Source organism: Myotis brandtii, unplaced genomic scaffold (genome assembly GCF_000412655.1).
Source record: "Myotis brandtii unplaced genomic scaffold, ASM41265v1 scaffold470, whole genome shotgun sequence".
Classification (NCBI taxonomy): Eukaryota; Metazoa; Chordata; class Mammalia; order Chiroptera; family Vespertilionidae; genus Myotis; species Myotis brandtii.
The window spans coordinates 2,383,731-2,389,923 of record NW_005367953.1 but is presented as its reverse complement, the minus strand read 5'-3'; the positions used below and the strand labels follow the sequence as shown (position 1 = coordinate 2,389,923).

General features: G+C 43.0%; 1 protein-coding gene across 1 annotated transcript in view; it reads right to left on the bottom strand.

Moving 5' to 3' along the window:
* The window catches only part of MARCH3 (membrane-associated ring finger (C3HC4) 3, E3 ubiquitin protein ligase), a 105,340-nt gene that overhangs the window by 92,286 nt on the left and 6,861 nt on the right, over positions 1-6,193 (bottom strand). The window contains exon 3 of the mRNA XM_014547321.1: positions 3,061-3,236. The gene's annotated coding sequence lies outside the window, so the exon portion shown is untranslated. The remainder of the gene's footprint in view (positions 1-3,060; positions 3,237-6,193) is intronic.

The following is a 6,193-nucleotide window of genomic DNA, read 5'->3' as shown; positions in this document are numbered from 1 at the left end:
GTTTCTCTTTCTGTGAGTTCATTATTGGTGTATAAAAAGGCCATATATTTCTGGGTATTAATTTTGTATCCTGCTACATTGCTGAATTCATTTATTAGGTCTAGTAGTTTTTTGATGGAGTCTTTGGGGTTTTCTATGTATCTAATAAATTAATTTTTGCCTGACTTACAAGTCTTAATGAGAAGCTATTTAAGTTACACATGACAGCTGAAGTCATCTAGCTAACATTCATTCTTAAATCTATTCTAGATTCTAACACTGAAAGTTTACTATTACATTTTTGTGTTTCCCCATATGTAAATTCAAATTATGTTTTAACTTGTATAATATTCTGGTAAAATTGTACTGGAATGATACCAGAACCTAAGCTGGGGTCATATTTCCTCATCAGTTACATTCCTTAATGCAATAAGTCAGACACCTCGGGAAGCTCTTATTACCAACCTGGAGAGATGCAGAACATGGGGATGAGAAAGCCGTTCTCCCAGGTATAGCAGCAAAAGTAGTCTAATAGTAGACTGATGTGAAGGGCAAGTAGGCTTTTAAATAGTGGATCTGGGTCTAAGTGAGTAAAGTTAAAACCCAGAACATCTATTCTGGCTAAAACTCATGATGATTCAAAACTCAAACCTTCATGGATGCACCTAAGGAATTTAATTGATCAAACTTCTCTAAATGGAAAATGTACCTCCTTTCCTCCCCGTGCCATACTATCTTCCCAATAGGCCTGTCCCAATAGTTTCTTTTACTCCCTTTGGAGCTGCCTGCTGTTCTTACAACCCTCTCTTTTGTGGCTTCCAAGGCTGATACGCAAAAAAAACCCCTCCTTCAATCAGGTTTCCACTATCTCCCCCCCCCCCTCTCTTTTTCTACCCCTTGGTTAACTTTCCCTTACTGTCTTTTACTTTGCCATCCAGGGAATGACAAAGGAAGATATTTCCCCTTCTATATTCATGGGCTGTTCTTTACTCCCTCTCCCCCGCCACCCCCTGCTCATGATACATTCTCAGTAAGTCCTCAACAGGACATGTCTGGATGTCCATATCACACTGTGGGTACCTTGTGGGTAAAATTATCCACAGCTTAGTGGGGCTTGGGGACAAAAATCTATGTGACTCAATCACTTCTGTTTTATATTCTGTCAGCCCTGACCCTTGGAGTCCCTCTCTTTCTTGCCATTTGCCCTGCTGTCAAATGCAGGTCCAAGTCCAGCTCTCTCTTATAGCGTCTCCACTGCTTGGTGTCCAGTTCTACTCCCCCTGCTTTGGGTCAGAGTTTCCTTGCAGAACCATCTGCCCCTCTGCCGTGGGACTCAGTCCCTTGGTGATTTATGCAAAGCTGACTCTCCTTTCTCTCTGTCTAGACCTCGTCACATCCTCCACCTGCTCTCTGCCAGCTCCACACCTGTGGTGGCTGATTTGTCCAGTCTCCCCACCCAGCTCAGCTTACTCAGCTCACTCCTATTTCTTTCTCCAAGATCCACAGCTGCAGTGCCCCAGACCACTTCGGGAGTCCATTCTTTGGCATCTTCAATTTGCACAGGTGGCCCCTAGCCCCTGGCTCCCTTTGGAGATCCTTGTCCCCAGCCCTGGGCAGCCTGGAGAGCATATCCATTTGGCCCTCTGCCTGCTCATCAAGCAGGCAGCCCACACGTCCTACCTGGGAATGCCCCTTCAGGACTGTTTTCCTGACCTGGCTTACAGACACTGGCCTGGATTTGCTTCCAGTCCCATCCCCCAAGGTTATTCTCAGAAGCTTTTAGGAGAAAGGAAGGTCTGTGTGTTCAAGTGACGATGCCTGCTCTGAACGCCCTGCTATCTATCTGGCCACATTAGGAGGCAAGGGTTGGTTTATCAGTCTTGGCCAGGCTGCTCGCCGCCTGACATAATCAGCACATGTGTGCCTCAAGACAGGCCTCTGCTCTTCGGCAACATGTTTTTGGTAAAAAAAAAAGGGGGGGGGCAGATAAAGGGATGCTATGGGGCTCACATGAAGTCACACTGCTGAAGACACTGTCTCACTGTACAATGTCCTTGTATATGAGGCCACCATGGATTTGTTTTCAGTCATGGATCCCATATTGGATCAGTTTCCCCTCTTTGCACTGGCTGCTGGAAAGCTTAGTGCCAAACCTGAGGGTTGCCTGGGGATAGAATGAATCTGCATGGATTTTTATAACCTTACTCACCAGTCCATTTTATGTCTTCATCTCTATTTTCTACTTTCCTTTTCTATCTACTTCTAATTTACATTTTCTTGCCTGCCATCTTAAACCCTTCCCAAATCAAGGTGGGACATAAATAAACAAACAGATAAAATGAGGTAATTTCATGAAAAACTGAAACAGAATCTCTTTTATACAGTTGGTTAAAAGGTAAATTTCTGGACAGCAATATCTACTGAATGTTATAATGCACATATTTATGACACAGAAACATCAATTCCAGGACTGTATCCTACAGACATAGTCACACAAGTGTGCAATAGTTTGATTGCAGCATTGTTTGTAATAGAAAAAAAAGCAAATGTCCAGGAATGGCTAAATACATCATATTGCATGTATACAATGGCACACGTCACAGCTGTTCAAAATGAGAGATGAGTTTACATGTTCTAACACCAAGGATGCCTCTAATGTATTAAGTGAAGAAGAAAGAAATTTGTGGTTGGTGCGGGGGAGGAGAGGAGGATATATTTGCTATTTAAACTTCAACCCCACTACAAATAACATGAATACTAAGGAGAGCTTGCTGCTTGTTGCACGGTATAAACAAAATCATCCTCCTCAGCACAGAAGCTTTCTCATAATTCAAGGCAATATTAAATAACCACAACGAGGAAGCAGAATTGCAGGAGTGTCGGGAGCTACATTCCCTGAATTAGCACAAGCTACAAGATGAGAAGAGAGGTGGGGGGCGGGGGGGTGGTAAAGTAGAGGGAAGATGAGGGGCTAGCCTGTGGAAAAGCTTTGGCAGTTGAGGGTTGTCTAATGGGAATTTTGATGTGAAATGCAGTGAATTTTGTTTTCATTCTGTCTCCCAAAGCCTCAGTAAAACCTACCTTTTTCCCAATACTTTGCAGTTGGATTTGTTTTGGAGGGAACATAATGAAGTGTTGCATCCAACCTAAGGGGCAGAGGTGGCCCAGAGTGATGAGCCCCATCTGAGTCACCAACCGATAATCAGGTCCCATGTGCAATTGGTTCTGTGTACATTGGGAACTTCAGGTTGATGAGACTAGGAAAAGACTAGAATACAGGGAAAAGCACAATAAACCACAGCAACCCTGTGCAAAAGCAACGGTCTGGCTAATACATACTGAAATCAGCTTCCCTATCCAGGAAGACAAATCACAATTTAGGGGGGGGGGGGGAAGGTGAAAAGATCACAGGCGAGAAGATAATTCCAGAACTTAACATGTGCCAGAGTAGCCACTGTTATATACATGGCATATATACAATGCTAGCTCTGACTACATTAGTTCTTATAGGAATATCTTCTTTATCTAAAAAATATAAAGAGATGTTGTCTTCATTAAAATTCCCCTTACTGCCCACTTCACCTCTGTACACTTCAGCCCCTCACACAGAACTGCCCTAACGTTCCTATGGATGGCTCTGGGTCTTCCAGAACCACCTCCTCTACAATCACTGCTTCCACAGCCTGTGTGACCAACCCAGTGAGGACCTAATGGAGCAGGCCCCATGGATGGGCATCAGTGGCTCCCAAACCCCCAGGATGTTATGCAACCTATTGTGTGTGTACACTTCTCTGGGAGGGAGGTCATGGATCTGCTCAAATAGCAGTGGGATGATCCCCTAAATGCCCAGGACCTCAGATTTAGAAGCCTGGTATGAAATTACTAAAAAAAAAAAAACATCATATTTCCAAGGCCTAGCACAAAGTGTGGTGAACAGGTTGTACTTAATAAAAAAATAGATAAAAGCTTACAATGACTGAGTATTCAAAGTACACCAGACACTGAGGTGTTTATTGTTATTATTATTATTCTTGTTTTACAAATGGGAAAAAGGAAGTGCCAAGTGCATATCTATGTTTGTAAAACTCTAAACTCTTGATGTTAACCACTCTCTATAGATGTTGTTAAGTGAACAAATGCTAAATGAGGTGACAGGTGGTGGCTACTAACTTCCACCTGCAGGTAAGAAAACTGGTATCATCATGGGGGGGAGGGGAGTTGAGTAAAAAATAAGGTTACCCATCTTCCATTTAAGTGTGCTTTTCCTTATACTTCTCCAACTTTGTTTGAAATAGTCTTTATTCCTTATTAGACACGAAAGTGAAATCCTAAATGGAACTCATTTGACCTGTTTCTGCGTTCAGGACTCTGGCATGTATATGATAATATTGTTCATTAGTAGATCAAATTTCATACCAATAGGGACTGTGTCACCATGACATCTGAAGAAAGCAAAATCTTTCCTTTTCTGGGATCCTTCTCTTGTTGGGGGGGTTGGTGTTGGGGGGGGGGGTCCCAAACCCAAATGCCCACAGTGACTAGTAGGTTATGAAAGTGATATGAGTGGGCTAGTGGGAACAAGGGCCGTCAGGACAGGAGCCAAATCCAGCCTGAGGACAGACCTGTCCCTTGCCTCAGTCCATCAGGATCACTTGAGAATGTGGGCCCAGGATGACCAGATCTTCAGAATTGTAAGAGAAACCAGAAACATAGATCTTATGTGGAATTTCCTGAGGTTTAGATGTCGACAACTTATTCAAATACTTTTAAGAAATACAGTACAGGCCAAATGAAACACATCTTCTATGGCTGGGTGGGCCTGTGAGCCATCAGTTTGTAAACTCAGTTTTCATTTGGGGAACATCCAAAATCCTCTTCTGGCCCCGTCAGGCAGATAAAGGGTATGGAGGAGAGGTGAAATTAGTATTTTCAGTTTTGTTGCTTGTTAGCATCTTCACGGAAAGGTTTGGTGAGGGAAGTGGTTAAATCGTTTTTAGACTATCAGTGGATTTGAAATAAGCTATCCACGACCCGGAACTGAAAATCAAGAGCGGGCAGTAACAGTTGCATGTGCCTTTCTCCCTTAAGCGACTAGTTGACCTTTCTGTGGCACAAAGAATCGTTCTGGTGTGCACTGATACATGACTTCAGCATTCTTTAAGCTGGCTGTTAGCAGGCAGTGCTCTGTGCTGACTCAGCAGAAAGATCCACAACCCACATGTCTTCTTGCATTGCACGTGCTTCTGCAGGGCAGCAAACCAGCTCCAGCAGTGAACACACGACTGTTTGCAGAACATCTTTGGATAGTTGCTATCCAGTAATGAAGAGCTTCTCAGGAGAACAGAACCTCTCCTAATAGGAGGACTCTACCTCGCTGATTACTCTATCAAGGCTGTGCAGAACACTGAATAAATCTGGATTTATTCAGGGATCAGCTACTCTGGCACTCCAGCCTCCAGGGCCCTCAGCCTGCTTCCTGCACAGCACTGCCTCTGAGGCATTGATGGAGGAAGCCATGTGAAATCATAACTTAGACGATGAGACTGAGGCCTTTAAGAACTAGTTCCCGGTTCAGATCTAAGAACAGTATTTGGAGAAAACTTCCTCCAGCCTTCTTTTCTTTAAATACATTAGTGAAATGGATGCAGAATATTACTGTATTTTGGGAAATAATGCTAAACAATGTTCTCTTCAAACTGAAGGTGTTGCATACAAGTTTAGATTGAAGAGAGATCTATGTTTGTGCATGAACAGAATTTCCCTACCTCACCAGCAAATTGAGGATTTTCCAGCCTTTTTTCTTTCAACAACATAAGATACCTAAGCCAACAGTAACAGAGTACTAAAGTATGGACAATACCAAATGTTATGTCTGGAGTGAAGCTGAGTTCTTCATTGGCTGCCAGACAAGCTCATCTTAACTTTATAAGGAGAGCACATTACCTGACTACTATAGTATTTAGCATCTCTAAACTGAAGTATTCCCAAATGTTTTTCATGAAACATTTAAGTCCATTTTCTTTTTTTTTAATTTTTTTATTTTTTTTAATTAAATCTTTATTGTTCAGATTATTACATTTGTTCCTCTTTTTTTCCCCCCATAACTCCCCTCCTTCCAGCTCCCACCCCACCCTCCGCCCTCACTCCCCACCCACTGTCCTCATCCATAGGTGCACGATTTTTGTCCAGTCTCTTCCCGCATCTCCCACACCCC